Source organism: Panthera pardus, unplaced genomic scaffold (assembly GCF_024362965.1).
Source record: "Panthera pardus isolate Hobbes unplaced genomic scaffold, ASM2436296v1 HiC_scaffold_227, whole genome shotgun sequence".
Classification (NCBI taxonomy): Eukaryota; Metazoa; Chordata; class Mammalia; order Carnivora; family Felidae; genus Panthera; species Panthera pardus.
The window spans coordinates 1-21073 of NW_026526796.1; the positions used below are offsets into that span (position 1 = coordinate 1).

Genomic DNA, 21073 nt, shown 5'->3' on the forward strand with positions numbered 1-21073 from the left:
GCCACCCAGGCACGCCCCCCCCCTTTTTTTAAGGTCATATCTTTCAATAATCGCTCTGTAAATGCACTAAATGCTCCAATCAAAAGATGTAAGGTATCAGAATTAATTAAAAAAAACAGTATCCATATATATGCTGCCTACAAGAGACTCATTTTAGAGCTGGCAACACCTGCGAATTGAAAATGAGGGGATGGATGGGTGCCTGGCTGGCTCAAGGGTTGAGTGTCCCACTTTTGGTTCAGGTCATGATCTCATGGTTCATGGGTTTGAATCAACTTTGTGCTGACAGTGAGGAGGCCGCTTTGGATTCTCTGTTTCCCTCTCTCTCTGTCCCTCCTCTCTCTCTCTCTTTCTCAAAAATAAATAAGCATCAAAAAATTAAAGGAAAAGAAAGTGAGAGAATGAAGAACTGCCTATCATGCTAACGGATGTCAAAAGAGAGCCAGAACAGCCATGCTTATATCAGATGTACTAGATTTCAAAACAAAGAATGTAAAGAGATGAAGATTGACATTATATCATAATTAAGGGGTCTATGCATGAAGAAAATCAAACAAGTGTCCATATTTGTGTGTTTGCGTGCCCCCAAATATATAAATGAGTTAATAACAAGCATGATGAAATTCATTGATAGTAATACACCTGTAGTAGGGGACTTTCACAACCACTTACAACAATGGACAGATCATCTAGGCAGAAAATCAATAAGGAAAAATGGATTTGAATGACACACTAGTCCATATGAACTTAACAGATATATTCAGAACATTTCACCCTAAAGCAGAAAAATGCACATTCTTCTCAAGTGTACAGGGAACATTCTCAGAATAGATCACAAACTAGGTCACAAATCAGCTCTCAACAAGTATAAGAAGGTTGAGATCATACCATGAGTATTTTCATACCACAATGCTATGAAACTTGAAGTCAACCACAAGAACAAAATGGGAAAGATCGCAAATACCTGGAGGTCAAAAATCAATCCATGTAATGTCTTGTATTAAAAGACTAAAGACAAAAAAAATCCATTATTTTATCAATCAATACAGAAAAGCCATTTCACCCCATTCAAAATCGAATCATAATAAAAGACAATGAATGAGTGACAGTTAGTGAAAATGACAAAAATTATCAGAGAACAAAAAATAGAGGAGCACATCCTCAGCTTGATAAAGGAACTATAAAAAGCCTTCAGCTAATATACATGGAGGGGAAGCGCAGAAAGATCCCCCCCACCCCAGGGCGGGGACTAAAGCGATCATGTTCAATCTCAAAATGCTTCTGTTCAACATAGGACTCAATGTGTCTGACAGAACCATAAAGCAAGAAAAAAATGAAAAGCATACAGACAACAAAGAAGACATAAACATCCCTCTTTTCAGGTGAGAGGATGATCTAAAGGAAAACTACAAAAGAAGATACAAATATGTATGTAAATATATAAAGTCAAAGAGTAATAAACAATTTCAGGAAGGTCATACAATACAAGGTCAATATATACAGATCATTTAGATGTGTATATACAGTAATGGACATGTAAATCTGGGTTATATTACCACATAAAACCACTCAATAATGAAATATTTAGATGCATATTTAACAACACATGTACAGGCCATGGAGGCTGAAAAGTGGACAATGCTGATAAATCAAATTCAAACTAAAAGAATGGAGAGACATGACCTGTTGGTGGTATGGAAGGCTCATAGTGCAGATGTCATTCTTCCTGGGGTGCCTGGGTGGCTCAGTCAGTTAAGCGAACTGGTCTTGTCTTTGGCTTAGGTCATGATCTCACAGTTCGTGAGTTCAAGCTTCACATCAGCATTTGTGCTGACAGTGGGGAGCCTGCTTGGAATTCTTTCTCTCTCTCTCCCTCTCTTTCTGCCCCTCTCCCACTCTCACTCTTTCAAAATAAATAAACTTCTAAAATATGTTATTCTTCTCAAATTGTATAAAATGTTAATCCACTGCTATCATAACAAGACAGATTGATATGGATGGAAAGGTAGACACATTTGTCAATGTAATCCAATAGAGACCAGAAAAACAGACTGACAAAAGTGTGGAAGAGTATTTTTGATAAACTTTCAGAAGCTTTTCAAAGGAGGAAAGAAGGCCTTTTGGACAAATGGCCATAGAAAATTTGGCCTATAGATATATCTATAGATGGATATCTATAGATATCCATAGAGAGAAATGAAACTCAACTAAAATTCTTACCTTCTGAAAAATTTTAAAATGGATCCTAGACATAACTGTGCAACATAAAGTTGTAAACTTTGAGAAAACATGGAGGAGAAAATCGTTAGGATCTAGGATTTGAACCAGAATGTTGAGACAAATCACCATCAGCACAACCCATAAAATAAAAAAGACTGATAAATTGGACTTCATCAAAGATAAACTCACGGTTTTTCCTTTACTTAGTAAATCAGTAAGACAATGAAATGAGCTGCAACATCGCAGAATAAAATAAAGCTGAATTTATGGGAGTGTATTTGGAATCCATTGCTTCAATGCACATGTGTTATTAACACTCCAAATGTAGGTACATTCAACATTGCATACCAAGGGAGGGATGTGATTTTTGCAGTACCTTCTCTAGGGTGCCCACAGATTCACTTGGAGTTGTGGTAAATGCTTGCATCTTCCATCAACCAGGACTCCCTCTGAGAGTGAAAACCACTACGGTAATCATGGGCAATGCAACGGGATGACACTATCTGTGGATCAGATCACTGATGTGTGAATACACAGGGATCCTGTGAGATGCAAAAATCAGCAGGATGCATAGGGATTTGGGCCATGGCCAGGTGAATGCCCCATGACCAGCAGGGTGCACTGTGGGACTGCACTGTGGTCCTTGCACAGCTGCTTGAGGAGCATTCACTCAGGCAGCCCTCCCTGGTACAACCTATCCTATTACACCCACTGAGATAAGCAGCAGGACTCCAGGGTACCCAGCCTGTTGACTGGATCCAAAGATGCTTTGTCCAAGGCAGGGCTTCTGCTCCTCTCTGGGCCGCAGCCTGAGGACGAGGCTGTTACTGTGCTACAGCTGATGGCAGTGGGAGCGGCTTTCATTGCTCACAGCGTCTCAGATAGCGAGCAAGCGAGAGAAAATACATGTGCACAAAGATCATGATTCCGAGCATCTTTTCAGTATGAAACACCTGGAGACACATGCACATGGGATTCTTCTGCTGAAAGATCTTTCCTTGAACAGGGAAAATAGAAACGCTCGTGTTTGAATGTAATGTGACAGAAAATTGGGCCTCTCGGGAAGACGCTGACAGTTGACGTAACAGAGCCCAACCGCATGTTCCCACGGGGTCTGGAGAAGATGTGCAGGAATAAATACTGTGTCTGCACCTGAACGTGCTGCCCAGCAATCATTCGTCCACACATCAGTGTCACCATGTGATTCCTTAAAGTGGGACCTTTTGTCACTGCTGATGTACCCACAGATGATATATTGACAATAACCCTAGTCATAGTCAAAGTACCCTCTGTCTGAACCAGCTATTGTGAATCTGGACCAGATCCTACAGACTCTCCCTGCCAACACCCCCAAACCCTCCCTCCTCTTTTCCCATCTGTTCCTGGGTCCCTCAGACCTTCAGTCTCTCCCTTGGCTCTTCAGGTCTGACCTCCATCTCCATGTTAGGATTTCAGAGGAAACTAGAAGTGACCTTGCTGTAGTTTCCTATCTCCAGGGTCCATCCCTCGGGAGGAAAATGGACAGAACATACAGCTGCATGTAGTCCCCTCACATTCCCTTCCGGTTCTCGGACAACTGGGGAGTCCCCTGCCCCTCTGTCAACCCCTTTGGATCAGACCCCCAAGCAGCTTCACCTCCATCCCTGCCCCATTACACAAGAGTGTCTGTGTTTGGAAGAGGCAAACCCCTCCCAGACTGTGCTGACCCACATCTACACCCTGAGAAGTAACACCATATATAGGCACTGGCAGAAGGCAAAGAGCCATCCCTGGTTTCTGCTGAGATTCAAATCAGAGTCAGGTGCACTTCAGGGATCTTGGGCCTCCTATCATTTTCCGGATCTGAAGATGCTTTGACAAGTTCAGGTTTTCTGATATCTCTGGACTCCAGCATGAGGAGAAGCTGACTATTACTGTCTCATATGCCAGGATAGTGCTAATGCTTATGTAGAGCATCAGTCCCATTGGGAAGTGAGATAAAATCTCCCTTCACCCTCTGCATCTGGTGACGTTACCCTTCAGGTGGCTCAGGGGGTGACTTCTGTGCTCAGATCTTCAACAGACCCTCCGTTGTCCCAGAGACAGATGATGTGACACTGTCATATCCTTTCCTTCAGTTATATTTTTACACTGACGACCCATTCTCACCGTGTTCATGTTTTCAAATGCAAACTTTGTTGCTGAGAGATAAAAAAAATATTCAGTGGAGATGTCCAAGAACAAAAGGTGTTGATTCCCAATCAGCTCTAGGGCTCAGTTGCAGATGGTTTGGGTCTGATTGCTTCAATTCTGGCCTTCAGGTTACAAAAACAGAATGAGGAGATAAATGGTAGTCTATATAGAGGCAATAAACCATCAATATATAAAAATAAAAGCAGTTCCACTTATAGTGATATAATTATGTATTTCTTAAGGATATATTTTGGGAAAATTGAAAGTCTTGTATATGGAAAACTACAAAGCATTGTAAAAGAAATTAGAGAAAACTGGGATGAATGAATACATATTCCTCGCTTGTGGATCAATATGCTGAATTGAGTTAAGGTAAGAATTCTTTCTTTTCTTTTAAGTTTGTTTGTTTTTGAGAGAGAGAGAGAGAGAGAGAGAGAGAGAAAGAAAGAGGGAAAGAGAGAGAGAAACCCAAGCAGACTCTGCACTGTCAGCACAGAACCCTCTGATGGGCTCGATGCCATGAACTGTGAGACCACAACATGTGCAGAAATCATGAATAGTACGCTGTGCCACCCCGATGCCCCAGAAATCATTCTTTCTAAAATTGTCATTCAGTAGCTGGTGTCAATAGCACCCTAGCACAAAACAGACAAAAAATGGAATACCTCACGCAAATAACAAGAAAACTATTTCAAAGAAAATATTAAAAAATAGTGTTCACTTATATATATATGTATCACAAGAAATACAACGATGAAATGGGGTGTATTATGGGGATGCAAGGCTAGTTTTATATTAAACAATCAGTCAATGTAATCTCCAATATTAACAGGCCAAATAAGAAAAATCCTGGGGCACCAGCTTGGCTCAGTTAAGCATAGGACACTTGATTTCAGCTCAGGTCATGATCTCAGGGTTCCTGAGATCAAGCGCTCCGTGGGGCTCCATGCTGACAACGTGGAATCTACTTGAGATCTTTTCTCTCCTCTTCTCTCTCCCCATCCCCAGCTCAAGCTATCATTCTCTCTCTAAATAAATAAATGAATACACTGAATTTTAAAAATTACTTACAAAATCAAAAACCCTGGTCTTATCAATCAATACAGAAAAAGCATTTCACACAGTGCAAAACCTATTCATGACAAAGAATGAGAATGAATGAATGAATGAATGAATGAAAAAGACAACATCTCAGACAATGAAAATAGAGGAGCACATCCTCACCTTGATAAAGAAAATGATGAAACACCACAGCTAACACACACTGAGGTAAGCTCTGAATGCTTTCCCCCAGGGTAGCTACCAAGGTCATCATGTCCAGTCTCAACACTGCTGTTAGCCATAGGACTGGATGTGCCTGACCAAACCATAAGACAAGTCAAACAAAGAGAGGCATACAGACTAAGGAGAACAAGACGTTACTGTCCCTATTTTCAGGCCAGAGGATGATATAAGAGAAAAATACAAAGGGAGCTATGAATATGTATGTAAATATATGAATTCAAAGGGTAATAAGCAATTTCGGGAAGGTGGCAGAACACAAGATCAACGTAGAAAGATCATTTAGTTGCGTCTGTATGAGCAATAAACTTGTGAAAAACAATGTAAGAATAACACTTCAAACCACTCCATGATGAAGTATTTGGGTGAATATTTAACAAAACACGTACAGGACATGGATGCTGAAATCTCGACAGTGCTGGGAAATGTAATCAAAGTGGATCCCAAACCGTGGAGGGATATGTTGTGTTTAAGGATTAGAAGAGTCAATATAGTAGAGATGACAATTCTTCCCAACTTGTAGAGAAGTGTAATTCAATTCCTATCACAAGACAGAGTGGTGTGGATGGAAGGTACACAGTGGCCAATGTAACAGAACAGAAAACTCAGAACCAAACTCGTAAAAGTATGGGTAAGAAATACTTATGGATACTTATGGATTAGAAAACCTTATTGACAAGGTTGCAGAAGCCTTTCAGAGGAGGAAGGATGGCCTTTGAACAAATGTCCACAGAACCACAGGATATCCATCGAGAGAAATGAATCTCACCGAAAACTCTCACTTCATAAAAAAATTCACTGAAAGGATTATTGACATAATTGTAAAGTATACAGTTGTAAACATAAAAATGGAAAAAATCTTCGGGCTCTAGGGTTTGTATAAACATGTTTAGATAAGACCCCATTAGCACAAGCCATAAAAAACCTGATACATTGGACTTCATCAAAGATAAATTCATTGTTTTCCCTTTCCTTGATAAATCACTTAGCCAATAAATGAGCTGAAAAATCGCAGATTAAAACAAAACCCAATTTATTGGGCACTCGTTGGCATCCATCGCTACAATGCATAGGAGCTGAAAAACATTCCCAAGGTTTACAGATGCTACCTCGCACACCAGTGCAGGGATATGAAGTCTGCAGCATCTTCTGCCAGATGTCAACAACTTACCACTAATGGGAGGTAATGTTTGCGTCTCACAGAGACCAGGACTCCTTCTGAGAGTGCAAAACACTGCAGTCATCACAGGTGGTACTATTGGATCACGTTGGCCATGATTCAGCTCAAGGATGTGTGAACAAAAGGAGCTGAGGAAGCCAGCTGGGCTCTCAGGGCTGTTGGACACAGTGAGGTATGTGCCTGTCAGTCAAGAGGGGGCGCTGTGGGAGTACCCTGTGGTGTCTTCACAACTGCTCAGAGCCTGGGCCTGGGGACTGGGCTCTGGGCTCCTTGATGGGAAGTCAGCATGTGTGTCCCTTCTGGTGTGGCAAGGTCCCTTGAGCAGGAACCTGTGCGTTGTGCATGCAGGTGCTTCCTCCCAGGGTTCTCCCCAGTGGTGAAGCCAACCTCCATCGTCCCCAGGGTGTGTCCTTCAGCTGGGCTGAAGCACCAGGGCTCAGGGAGGGTCTGGGCAGTCACTAGATGGACTTCATTTGCATGGACAGCTCCTCCTGTGGCAGAGGGTGGAGGAGAAAAGGAGGCCTGGGGCAGCCCAGCCCAGTGTGGGTACCAGGGTCTGTGTCACCATGGCTTGGCCTCTTCTCGTCCTCATACTCCTGTCTCACTGCACAGGTAGGGACTGGCCTCAGGGACACAGGGGGGCCTCAAAGGATGCTTCCCATGCTCAGCATTTTGGGACATTTTCCCCGCATTTCTGGTTCCATCACTGACAAGTGTCTGTGTTTGCAGGTTCCCTGTCTCAGCCTGTGCTGACCCAGCCGCCCTCCCTGTCTGCCATCTCCGGGAACAACAGCCAGACTCACCTGCACCCTGAACAGCGGGTTCAGTGTTGGAGGCTACTACATAAATTGGTTCCAGCAGAAGCCAAGGAGCCCTCCCCAGTATCTCCTGTACTACTACTCAGACTCAGATAAGCACCAGGGCCCTGGGGTCCCCAGCTGCTTCTCTGGGTCCAAAGATGCCTCGGCCAATGCAGGGCTTCTGCTCATCTCTGGGCTGCAGCCTGAGGACGAGGCTGACTATTACTGTGCTATAGCTCATGGCAGTGGGAGCAGCTACCGTTACTCACAGTGTCTCAGATAATGAGGAAGTGAGACCAAAACCCCTGGGTCCACAGACCTTGTCTCCAAGCCTCTTTTTTTGAGAAGCTTCTGTGGAGGCTCCTGTAGGGGAGAGTCCTCTATGGTGAGACCTGTCCTTGAGGAGGTTGAAATGACACAGAATAAATTTAATAGTGAACATATGGGAATCAACAGAGACCTAGAAAGTCAAAAGACACGCAGACAAAATGAGATCTATGTTTTTCTGAATTACATAGACGAGGTAGGGGTCTAGTATTCAATGCAAAGAAATGCACATCACAGAGAAGAAGAAGACTAGAGTAGATGTTGGGAAAACAATGTGTGCAGGGCCCCTGGGAAATGATGGGACACAGAGGACTGTGACCAAACAGGGCTTGCTGGCTGCCCCTCCCCCCCCCACGGTCTCCCCCACCAGGTCCATATCCTAGTGCAGTTGTCTGTGGTGCCAGCTGGCTTCCCAGAGCAGGTGCTCGCACTGAATTTTTTAGTCAGTTGAAGAGACATGAAGAGCTTTTCCTGTGTGTGTGGACCTTGACTGCTTTTTAACTCAAAATAATCTTCATCCCAGGGAGCCTGGGTGGCTCAGTCATTAAGTGTCCTCTTCTGTTCGGGTCATGGTCTCCCGGTTCGTGGGATCGAGCCCTGCATGGGGCTTTGTGCTGACAGCTCGGAGCCTGGAAGCTGCTTCAGATTCTGTGTCTCCCTCTGTCTCTGCCCCTCCCCCACTCATGCTCTGTTGCTCTCTGTCTCAAAAGTAAATAAACACACGAACATTTTTAAAAAATAATAAATAAAAAAAACTTTATGCTCATCGAGGGGAGGCCCGCCCTTGTGTCCTGCAGTTCCAGTAAGAATTTGCTATGGCCGAGGTCAAACGTTGCTGTCTGCGTGCTTCTCTTGGATTTTGACGGTTCCCTGTCTCACCCGTGGGTCTTTCATCTATTTTGAGTTCATTTTTGATTATGGTGTAAGAAAGTGGTACAGTCGTTCTTCTGCACGTTGCTGTCCAGTTTACTCCACACCATTTGTTGAAGACACTGTCTTCTTCCCATTGGATATTCTTTCCTGCTTTGTCCAGCATGAGCTAGTGTATAGTGTCCTGGACTTGACACTTTCCAGGTTCCTCTGTCTCCCCAGGAGTCATTGTCAACCTGTGCTCACCCAGCCTTCATCAGCGTCACAATCGAGGAAACAGAATCCCCATGAGCAGGAAACCCAGTGACAGCGAGTGTCACTGGAGTCCCATCAGCAGGGCAGGACTTGCTTTGAACACCTGCTCTCCTGGGATGAGGCTGACGCTCAGGGATCCCTGGGTGAGTCTCTGTCCCCATGGGCGGCTGAGCCCTCAACCATGTCTGGATTCCAGGTAGCGCCTGAAGTTGATCAGTGCACTGATTCTGGGACAGCAGCCTCAGTGCTGCTCCCTTGGAGCTCAAAACCCACAGGGACACGAGGCATACCCTGCTTCCTCTCAGGGCTAGACTGTCACGCCCAGACACTCCAGTGACACCTCCAGCCAGGATAAGCCTCTGCTGAAACGTCTGTCTCAAGTCAGGGCTACAGGGCCTGTGACCTCAGAGACACAGTGCCCCTTATCTCCACCTCAGCTGGCATCTATATGGGATCTTTGAAAGAATTTTCTGGGTCAAATTGGCCTTAGCTAGTGGCAATTCATTCCTCTAATCAGCGGCGGCTGACTGAGCAATTTTTCTATCCTGAACACGGTGAACACAAGACACAGTGACTATTGCTTTACCCACCCTGAGAGGAGTCTGACCCCTTATCGTTCCATGCAGCAAACTTTGTGTTTGTTCATTCCACCAGAGAGATCAGTGTGAAGTTCACTGGAACAGGCTCCTCATGGTGTTTCCCAGGGCACCATTTTGGGCTTTCCTACTTTACCTGTTAGACCAGACCTAATATGCAAAATCTTTATTAAAATAATAATAAGAATAGTAATAACAATAATGAATCAAGAGTTTAAGCAAGGTATTGGCCCCTATTCAACCAAGAACTAAATGTCACATATTTTCCATTATGTTTTCACGCATTTGGCAACCACTATTTTAAATCATATTCTGTCTGCAATAAACATGGGTCTGGGGAAACACACTCGCAATTGAACCTGTACCTTCCCATTGAAACTGTCACTGAGTTTAAATCATTCTTTTGGAGCTGAGTTTTTGGAAAAAATGACACACATTCATTTTAAGGTAACTGTTGTCTAATAGGTGATTAACACATGAAGTCTGCAAACAGGTCCCTGTCAGAACACCTGCAGCTGTCACTCCTTCCCTCCTAGAACTCCCTGCAGGTTTGCCCTTTGTGCTCTGAGGTCAATGCCACACACAGCCTCACTTGGCAGGGCTTTTGCAGAGTTGGGTCTATGTGTTTACAGAACAGATAATAGGAGGGAATCTGTGCCCACAGCGTGAGGAGGACTGTTTTCTAAACTGGTGGAAATAGTGACAGATGACTGAGGCTTTTAGGGCTTAACCCTTCTAGGAACAGACACGAGTGCTTCTACACAACCCGGAAAGGAGTGCTCCCCAAGTCCTCAGGGCTGTGTGAACACGAGTGGAAGGGGAGTTCTGGAAACCAGGGAGGAATCCCATAAGAGGAACGGCCAGCCTCCTGGACAGAAGGGAACACCTGTCCATGGAGACCTGTCACTGTTCTGAACTTGATCATGATCTCAAAGGAGTGTGTCCCAGAGATACCGGCTCAGTCTTGACCCATGAACGAGCAAGGGAGCAGTGGGGAGGCTGGAGCTGTCTCTCTGATGGACTCTGGTCACCATGTCACACAATGGTGTGTCTGTGACTGGACATTAGGGGTCACTCAGGGCCTGGTTCTGAGGGGTCATGGTTATTGAGACTTGGGATCTGCCACCTGGCACTGCCTTTGCCTTCTGCTCAGGGCTCCCATCTGGGACCTCCCACCCCCTGGCCCCAAACAGCCCCTGCCCTGCCCACCCCTGACCTCCTCAGGATGAGGGACCAACTGGGGCCAGTGAAGGGTCAGAGAGTTGAGGGTCTCATGCATGGATGAGCCCTCCCTCTCTCAGAGGATGAAGAGGGGAAGGAGGGGTTAGGGAAGATCTGCTCAGCAGTGGGGTCACACAGGGCAGGAAAGGTGATGACCTCCCCCATGGCCTGGTCCTCTCTCCTCCTCATCCTACTTGCTTGCTGCATAGGTGACTGGATGCAGATACAGGGGAAGGGGCCCCGCTTCCTCCTCTTTCTCTAGACCCCAGCCTCATCCTCTTTGTCTCTTCTTCTTCCAGAGTCCTTGGCCCAGTCTGTGCTGACTCAGCCATCTTCAGTGTTTGGGTCCCTGGGCCAGACGCTCACCATTTCCTGCACTGGAAGCCCAGCCAACACTGGGGCCGGTTATTGTGTGTTTTGGTACCAACAGCTCCCAGGAATGACCCCTAAAACTATCATCTATGAGAACACTCATCTTTTGGGGGTCCCAGACCAGTTCTCTGGCTCTGGGTCTGGCAACACAGTCTCCTTGAGCATCACTGGGCTCCAGGCAGACGACGAGGCTGATTATTACAACTCAGCATGGGACAAGAATCTCACTGCTTGCCCAGTGCCCAGTCCTTTGGAGAAGTGCGACAAAAATCTGTTGTTTCCCCAGCAACAGGGCTCCTCTAGCAGTCTCCTCTCTTTGGCCAAGTCAGCTGCTTCCTTCGTTTGGTGTAAACTGTAGTCTGAGAACAATTTCAAGGAACTTTGGTTAGCAAATGATCCATATTCTATTAACTTCAGGCCCCCAAGCCTGTCCTTGGCAGGAACACATTGTAGGAGATTCTCCTACCGAGGAGAAGTTCCTGGGCATCAGGGGCCAGCTGTTCTGGGAACAGATCTGTGACGGGTCAGGACAGAGCCAGGAACAAAGAGTCCAGGTGTGTCTGAGTGTTGATACAGTGCTGCCCAGATAATGTGCATCCATAGCACTTCCTGAACACCTAGTGTATGCCACAAATGACTCTGGGGATGTGGGACCCATGTGGACGTGACAGGAAGGGTCCCCATGTTCAGGGAGTTGACGGTGTCTAGGACAAGAGAGAGGACACAGAACCTAAACGTGTTGTAAAGGAAGGTTGTGAGGAGGGGTGAGGTCTTTGGGGTTAGAGCTGGAGCACTGTAGAGTTTGACCGCAAACCCCAGATCTGATGCCCCGTAATGACATCCCAGTTTTGCACAGATAAGGAAGGAGCAGGAGGGGAGTAGGAAGGTGTGACTTGGCAGGGGCTGTGGACTGAGCCATAGTCAGGTTTGGGGCTCCAGATGAGAGGTGGAGGGTTGGGGAAGGTCAGGGGCCTCAGGACAGGAAGGAATCAGGGGCTGAGGATGGGGAAAGGAAGGAGAGGAAGAACATGAAGACTGCCTGTGTGTGAGCTGCTGTGAAGGTACATCAACTTTCTCTGAAGTTACAGAAAGTTGTTCGGATTTACTTTGCATGACACCTGGCAAAGGGCAGTGTTAGTCCAGCTCATTTGATGGGAGAAAAATCAAAATGTTAGGTTTGAGACCTATAGCCAGACATTGTAGGAAGCTATGGAAATCAGGTTCTAGTCCAGGTTTTAATGAACAGGGTTAGAATCAAGTATGTACCCATGTGTTTATTGAAAAAAATTATTTCCTCTACAACCACCCTTGTTTTTATTCCTTACAGCCTAATGGACATTCATTTGTTTGCAAAATAAGTGTGATTTCAAAAAGAACTTGGTGTGATGATTATTTACCTAACTACAGCAAAATAGCTGTTGACCATATAGACTCTTTAAAACTTGCTTTGCTGGGACTTTTATAAGAAACCTCTAGAGTGAACATTTAGCAGCCCCTGCAGGCCAAAAGTCCAGCCAAACTGGTGCCAAAAACCTGCCATAAGACTTAGCCTGCAACACCTGTAGAAGTGGGCAATTTCTCTGTGCTCAGGGTCCCAGCAATCCCAAGTTTCCTGCACCTTCCAGAAAATGTCCTGCTTGACGCACTGGAAGAGTTGCTGGGAACTCTGTAAGCAGGTGGCAGGCTGATACTTCCAAGAAGCTGCATTGGAACCATAAAGTCAATGTTAGGTACATAAAGCTGTCTGGTGATATGGAGTATTTGCATCTGCATATCCCTTTCAAATACGACATTCTAGTCAATATCTTGGTATTACGACATTCTAGTCAATATCTTGGTATTGTAGTCTGTTACAAGAAAAATGGAATTTTATCAAACTTGTGCTAATAAATGTATCGCCATAAAATATGAGAGAGTCACTGACAGTTTATGAGTTCTGGAAGGATCAGGTAGGGAGAAAACTAAATGGCTTCATTGGTTGACACAGGTAGATTTCATCATGTCATTATACGTAAGTGTGCTTAAAAGAAGTTCCTTGAATCTGAAGGAAAGAAACTGTTTTTAAAAGGCAGCAATGTTTTAAAGAAAATGTCACGAAAATTGTATTTATCCTTCTCTGTACATTCAGTGCCATGGTATTAAGTTTTGTGCCATTTGAATCCAGTTTTCCTATTAGTTCTTGGAATTTACACCTCGGTGTTACTATCCTAATGGTATCAAAACCCGAAGTTTGTCAAAAGTCCTCTCCATGAATATCCTTGATGATGAAACACATTGCAGGAGCATGGGAGTAACATGGTCACTGTGCATGAGAAGCCGTAAAAGTGGTCATGGCCAAAGATGTGAGTAGAGTTCATTACGATGCAATTGACAAGAAAATGTGTTTATTCCTCTGACACCCAACACAAACACATTTTAAAGGCAAGTAGAGAAAGTTACCTAGTTATAAGCAACATGTAGGACTTCTGAAATATTATAAACAATTTGTTTTCAATGAATGACATTTCTGATAAACATAGGAAGTATTTTGGTAAAACAGAGTGCTTGTATTCTAGGCAGATAAGGTTAAAAGTGAATAAACCTTTTGTTTCCATTTTTAATAAGAGCAGACCAATAGTTCAAGAGAATTTTGACCTTTTAACCCAGAGAAAACACAATTTTAATTTTTCATCCATGTATTTTGATATGAAACATCATTTCTTTACTGAATATCTTTAAAATTTAACCAGTACTGACCACACTTAAAATTCCTTTCCAGGTTTCTTTTCCAAAATCCTACTACAGTTTTCTCTTATACATTTAGATCTCGATCTAAGGATTCTTTGAATAACCGGACTCATGTTAGGACAAAATTATTTTTCTTTTCCTTCAACACAAAATGTATTCCCTTTCTTCATACTTTTTTCCCTCAAAAAACACACCTCTTACTTTCCTGGAGCACATAGCTGTTTTCCTTATTGTTTTTAGTAGCCTAAGTTATATTTATTAGAATTCCTAACTCTAGAGACCTTAGTTTTCTAGTGAAAATTAAATAGGAAGCAACTGTGAACTGTTTGCTATGCCAGTATTCTTTAGATTAGCAAATTTATGACTACCTTTCACAATTTCTAGAAACATAATAAAACATTTAAATAAATAACAACCCAAGTTTAGTAATGGCCCCACATTTATCTTTATAGTTTTTCTGTACTAAGACAAAAGTAGATAAACAGATGGTTCATACTGAAATTTTTTATTATTTTATCTTATTTACCTTACAAAATGTAAAGAACTACAATTGTTAGGAAGCTATACTCTCCGTAGCAATTAGTAGATTAAATGCGATCCCTATCAAATGCCCACATGCCTATTTTGTACTCTAAGAAAAGACGACCTTAAAATTTCTGTGGAATTGCATGGACTCAGAACATCCAAAAAATCCTGAAGAAGAACACATTTTCAGGACTGACAATTCTAGTTTTCAAAACTCACTGGGGCACCTGCGTGGCTCAGTTGGTTTGGCATCCAACTTCTGCTCAGGTCATGTTCTCACATGAGTTCGAGCCCCACATTGGGCTCTGTGCTGAAAGCTCAGAGCCTGGAGCCTGCTTCAGATTCTGTGTGTCCCTGTCTCTCCGCTCCTTCCCTGCTCGCACTCTGTGTCCATCTCTCTCTCTCTCAAAAATATATAAACATTAAAAAAATTTTTTTTAGATTTCAAAACTCACTAAAACTCACTTATGAAGCTATAGTCAACATGAATGTGGTACCCGCCTAAGGATAGACATAGGGATAAGTAAAACATATCTCAGAGGCCAGAAATGAATCATTCATCTATGGTCAATTGATTTTCAAAAGGATGCTCAGAGAATGTACTCTGAAAAAAAAAGTTCTCTCCAACCAATGGTGCTGGACCAACTAGATATTCACACACAAAAGTATGAAGTTAGACTCTTACCACACACTATAAACAAAAATGGATGTAAAATGGATCAAAGGTCTAAATTTTAGAGCTAAAACTATAAAGATCTTAGAAGAAAACAAGAAGGAAATCCCCATGATTTTTGAGCTTGGCAAGAGATTCTTCACATAGGATATCATAGGAAACACCCAAAAAAGGGGGGGATGATCATCAATTGGGTTTCTCAAAAGTTCCTATTTTTGTACACCCAAAGATACTATCAAGAAAGAAAATGCAACCCTAAGTACAACCGCATCTCCCAGAGGCCACTGAAGGAGATAAGAAATGCCTGGGACAGCCTAGCTCTAGCCATGGGTTCTCAGTAGGACTGTGACCACCATGGTGTAACCTCTTCTCCTTGTGTTCTCTTCTTACCACACAGGTAAGGACGGTCCTCAGTGATCCAAAGCAGCCTCTGAGCCTATGTCCACACCTTTGGATCAGACCTCCACGCAGCTTCACCTCCATCCCTGCCCCATCACCCATGAGTGTCTGTGTTTGCAAGTTCTTTCTGCCAGCTTGTGCTGACTCAGACTCCCTCCTTCTCTGCATCTCTGAAGAATCAAATAGACTCATTTTCACCCTGAGAAGTGGCATCATTGTTGTTTTAAGAAATATGCATAATGGTGCCAGTAGAAGCCATGGAACCCTCCGTGATATCTCCTACGATTCAAGGCAGGGTCAAATACCACACCAGAGATCCCAGTGCCCTGTCGTTTTCTGGATCCAAAGATGTTTTGACCAATGCATATGTTCTGACATCTCTGGGATCCAGTGTGCAAGGAAGTGACTCTTAGTGTCCTATATGCCAAGATAGTACCAATGCTTACACAGTGCTTTAGATCCATAGGGAAGTGAGAGAAAATCTCCCTCCACTCTCTAGACCTGGTGGCATCCCCTGTCAAGAGGTTCCAGGAGTGACTTTTGTTGTCAGATCTTCCAAAAGATTATTGTTGTCTGGGAATAAGATGATCTGAGAGTGCCATATCCCTTCCTTCAGTTATATCTTCAGAGTGATCCTTACTCACCCAGTGTTCATTTTTTCAAAGGCAAAACTAGCTTGTTCAGAGTTACAAATGACTCAGTGGAGGAGAGCCTGGCTGTCTCATTGGTTAGAGCATGCAACTCTTGACCTTGGGTTCATGAGTTCAAGCCCCACTTTAGGTTCAGATGTTACTTAAAAATAAACTGTTGAGGGTCACCTGGGTGGCTCAGTTGGTTGAGCGTCCAACCCTTTTATTTCAGCTCAGGTCATGATCCCAGGGTGTTGGGATCAAGTCCTGTGTCAGACTCCACACTCACTTTCTCCCTTTTTCCTGTGATAGAGCTCTGCTGAACTCCTGAATTCCCTGGTGCTGGGCAGTGCCTTCCCAATGAGCAGATCTGAACAGATCCCTTAACAAGGAAGATAGACAAAATGACTATTACACATGCAAAGTGATTTCCAACTTCATATGTCATTGTGGTATTACAAATTGAACAAGGACGTACCAGAGGCCTCCCGTGACCATGGCTAAAGTTCAATACAGTGACAGCAGCAATACTACCGAGGATGTGGGGCAGCAGGAACTCTTATTCACTGCTGGTGGGAGTGCGAAAGGCCCCATCACTTGGGAAGATTCCTTGGCAGTGTCTTCCATGGCAAACAAAACCTTAAAGATATAATGCAAAAAGAACAGTCCTACGGATTACTCTAAATGAGGTTCTTGTGTGCAACTAGAATATGCACCTAAATGTTTGTTGCTGTCTTATTTATGATTGCCAAGACTCGAAAGTGACCAACGCATCCTTTAGAATGGTTAAACAATATCTGTATGTCCACACATGGAATAGGATGCAGGAGAAAGACATGAGTTATCAGGCCACAAAACACATGGGTGAAACTTCCATGCATATGTGTTAGTGTCAGAATCCACCGTGAAGAGTCTGCAACAGTGAGTAGGGGGGATGAGGGGCAGGGACCCAGGCCCCAGCTCCAGGCCCTGGGTCACTGTGCATCCCGTGTCCACCAGACGGCACTGGTGCTCCCCCAATCCCTCAGCTGGCAGGTTCCCTCTCCTTGTGTCTAGCAGGTGCTCTTGATGATTTGCACAGACAGGATTGCAAGTCTCCCAGAACACGGAGGTGAGGTCGCAAGATGGCCTTGCAGTGGTCCCTGCTAGATGCCCAGCCCTGCTCTGTCCCCACACCTGCAGCACCCTCATCAGGGTTTGCTGTGTCTTGTCTCCCCTGCTCTGGAGGGACCCGGCATGCCCACATTACGTGTCCTCCTGCGTGAGTGTGTGTCCCTAGGTGAGCTCCTGTCCACATCTGGCACCCAGAGGCAGCATGCATCGTCTGAGCTGTACCATTGGGACAGATGGTTTCTATTCCCTCTTTTGTGGGTCTTGTCCTCAGCTCCATAGTGGTTCACAGGTTGTACTGAGTCAGGACTGCATGTGTCCCTCTCATCAGACCCCATCCATGGACGATACCTGATGTAGAGCAGGACCTTTCTCTTTCCCTGGAGGGTCAATCTCAGGTGGTGGAAACATAGGCACCAGGGAAGCCTGCATTGGGAAAGGAGAGGTTCACCCAGACACCAGCAGGGGACACGGTGACAAGGTCTTCGGCTTTCTGCAGGATGGGGGCTCCCTGCTGAGTAGCCCTCCAAGACAGAAAGCCCCAGGACTGGACCCCTTGTTTCCAGTGGGGACAGGGCAGTTGTGTCCTCTCTGTTCCTGGAGGAGTCCCTGAACCTGGGCCTGTGTGTGGTCCCAGCAGCTGCTTCTTCCAGGCCCACCCAGGGGAAAACTAGTGCATCACATAGTCTTCCTGTCAAGGAGCTGCAGACCTCTAAGTGCATAGGAGCAAGGAGCAGGGGTGGGTCCCATTTGCATGAATAGCCCCTCCTTGTGAGTTCTGTGGACTGGGGATAAGACAAGCCTGGGGCAGCCCAGCCCCGGCTCTGTGGTGTAGGAAAGGAGTGTGTCACCATGGCCTGGATCCTGGTCCTCCTCCTGCTCTCTGCCACTGCACAGGGAGGGACAGGACCCAGTGTCCCAGCGTGGGCCTGCAGCCAGAGTGAAACCATTGTGGCTCAGCTCCCTAATCCCATGTTCCCTGTCCCTTGTCTTCCCTCTGCTGTGTCTGTGTTTTCAGGTTCCCTGTCCCAGCCTGTCGTGACTCAGCCAGCCTCCCTCTCTGCATCTCTGGGAACAACAGCCAGACTCACCTGCACTCTGAGCAGGGACATCAATGTTGGAAGCTATAACATATACTGGTTCCAGCAGATGGCACGGAGCCCTCCCCGGTATCTCCTGTACTACTACTCAGACTCAGATAAGCACCAGGGCCCCGGGGTCCCCAGCCACTTCTCTGGGTCCAAAGATGCCTCGGCCAATGCAGGGCTTTTGCTCATCTCTGGGCTGCAACCTGAGGACGAGACTGACTATTACTGTGCAATCTGGCCCAGTAGTGCTGGTCACAGTGACACAGACACATGGGGAAGTGGGACAAATACCCAGCCTGCTTAGACCACTGTAGTCTGAATCTCTGAAGTCTAATGTAAATTGAATGCACAATTACTATACTTGGGTGTAGCTACTGGATCTGAATGTCCTTCTTCTCAATTTCCTATCAAACCTGTGTGAACTCTACGAAAAAAAGAAAAAAGAAAGAAAAATGACAACAACAATAAATCAAACCAAAGACAACAGAAAAGTTATAATGATGCAGAAATTTCGCCTAGTGGTTCACACGTAAAAATTAGAGCCTGTGGATTTGGCTTTTTTTCTCTTCACAAGGGTCCATCAACTTGCCTTAGTTTTCTGGTCAGAGTCTACAGACCGTGCCCGCGGCAGACAGTCCTCCACAGCATGGCCTGTGTTCCTCCAGGGGTGAGAGCAGAGGCCCTCCCTTCCCTCCAGGCTCCTGTGCTCAGGGCTGACTGAGTAGCTCTGTGTCCCAGCCAGGAGACACTAAGAATCACAGACGCAGAGCTGGCCTGGCCCACTGGCTGGGTACCTTCCCTTCATTTGTGATGTCGGGAGAGGGTGACTGCCCCTGGGAGAAACTGTGTGTGCCAGTCAGCAAACTTCTCAGTGGGGCTTGTGAGGGACAGGTGGGAGTGCCACCAGTGCAGCAAAATTTTTAGTCTGCTTGGGAGATTTCACCAACGTGACTTCCCTACAGCTGACACCATCAGGGCCCATGGGCAGCATGTGGCTGGTTTCTGCAGCCCAGAAGAATGGACTGTGTCTTCCTCTCCTCTCCTGCCGCATCGGGGTTGTCCGTGATCCATGCAGTAGAGGGGCTGCGGGGCACTATGTTGCATAAAGGAAGTCGATCCCATGAGCCTTTCCAGGAGAACGTCTTGTCATTTGTGACAACATGGACGAACCTGCAGGACATGACCCTGAGAGAAATAAGGCCTACACAGAAAGGCAAATGCTTTTTTATCTCATTTATATGTGGAACCTACAGGAAAAAGATAATAAAATCCCTGTCAATTTTTAGTGATGAGGATGAGTTAGAATAGGGTAACACATATAAAGATGGGAAAGAGATTGGTGTGAGTGCAACTTCCTTAACATAAGTTGGATTTTCATCTAGTAATTTTTAATTATGAAAATACACACAACAGGAAATTTACTCTTTTCATCACTTTCTTGTGCAATTCAGAGATATGAAATATATTCGCCATGTTGGGTGACCATCACGACTCTCCATTTCTCAAAGCTTTTTATCATCCCAAACAGTAACTGTGCACCCAGGAAGGGAATGGGTCAGCTGGGTGTACAGAGAAGCCAGAGCCCCAGGAGCCCATGCCAATGCAGGAAGCAGCAGAGGGCACAGAGCAGCTCCCATGGGGCTCTTTGCGGATGTGGCCTGACCCAGGTGGGATCGTTCGTTAGGCTGTGCTTCTTACCCCAGAATGACCACGTGGGTGCACGCTGCAGCCCATGGCACGGGGATCCGTGTGCCCACTGAAGGGGGTCCAGAAACTCCACTTTTATTTCCCAAAGTGTGTCAGGGAACATCCGTGAGACCTGAGTTACTCCTATGAGGCATCTGCTATATGATTCATGCTTATTCTTGTCTGAATTCCCTGCAAAATCCATGTGTGCTCTCCTGCAGAGACTGAGGAAAGGCCTCATTTTCAGTCTACATTCTCTGTGCTTGTCAAGGGGAACTTGCACTTATTTCTGGTCTTTTTATTTATATTATTTGGGTACTTTCAGCTTTATTTATTTATTTTAAGAGAGAGAGAGGGAGGAAGGAGCAGAGAGAGAGGGAGAGAGAATCCCAAGCAGGCTCAGAACCCGGCTCAGGGCTCAATTATAGAAGTTGAGGTCATGACCTGAACTGAAATCCAGAGTCTGACACTCAACCGACTGAGCCACCCTATTTCTGGCCTTTTGAATCTGTAGCATTGATATATGTGTCTCTTGGGGCCAATACCATACCAATTATAGGTAATGTAGAAAATGCAACGTTTGATAGATGATAGACAAAATATACTCACGTGATCTATAGCCATGCACCGCCATTGATCTACCTCATCGAGGTCAGTGCAGAGGGTAATGGGGACTGGCCTGCCAGAATGGGAAATGAGATGAGAAAACTGGGGTGTCCCCTCAGAGCTCCCAAAAGAGGCTGTGGAGGGGAGTGAATGCTCTCTGCTCTTGTGCTCAGTGGGCGGAAACATCATCCCCGAGCTGTCGATGAGTCTTGGCCCCAACAACACAAGTCTCTAAGTAGTGGGAGGAGCCCAGGGTGATTCATACTGAGGAGGCCCTGTGTCTGCAGCAAGGACTGAGGTGTGGTGGCACCTGCAGCACAGGAAGAAGCCCTGAAG

The 21073-nt window shown here is 45.3% G+C and overlaps 1 long non-coding RNA gene and 1 pseudogene across 1 annotated transcript; one reads left to right on the forward strand and one right to left on the reverse strand.

Moving 5' to 3' along the window:
• Positions 1-7419: 7419 nt before the first annotated feature.
• LOC128772653 (probable non-functional immunoglobulin lambda variable 5-48) lies at positions 7420-7951 on the forward strand (annotated as a pseudogene).
• A 10959-nt stretch (positions 7952-18910) lies between these two features.
• Positions 18911-20844, reverse strand: LOC128772654 (uncharacterized). Its single transcript, XR_008416811.1, has 2 exons — positions 20741-20844; positions 18911-19615 (listed from the first exon to the last, which is right to left on the reverse strand). It is a non-coding gene; the product is annotated as an uncharacterized LOC128772654 (long non-coding RNA).
• Between the last annotated feature and the right edge of the window lie 229 nt (positions 20845-21073).